The sequence below is a fragment of the Brachyhypopomus gauderio genome, chromosome 6 (assembly GCF_052324685.1).
Source record: "Brachyhypopomus gauderio isolate BG-103 chromosome 6, BGAUD_0.2, whole genome shotgun sequence".
Classification (NCBI taxonomy): domain Eukaryota; kingdom Metazoa; phylum Chordata; class Actinopteri; order Gymnotiformes; family Hypopomidae; genus Brachyhypopomus; species Brachyhypopomus gauderio.
Genome location: NC_135216.1, coordinates 28,118,924 through 28,119,265, shown reverse-complemented (window position 1 = coordinate 28,119,265; position 342 = coordinate 28,118,924).

The window sequence follows — 342 nt, the reverse complement described above, 5'->3', positions numbered from 1 at the left end:
ACAGAACACACAATATAAACTCACATACATCATATACGCAGTATAACACACAGAGAACATATATACAATATAAACACACATACATCATATATGCAGTGTAACACACAGAGAACACACAATATAAACTCACATACATCATATACGCAGTATAACACACAGAGAACATATATACAATATAAACACAAATACATCATATATGCAGTGTAACACACAGAGAACATATAAACAATATAAACACACATACATCATATATGCAGTGTAACGCACAGAGAACATATACAATATAAACACACATACATCATATATGCAGTGAAACACACAGAGAACATATATACAATATAA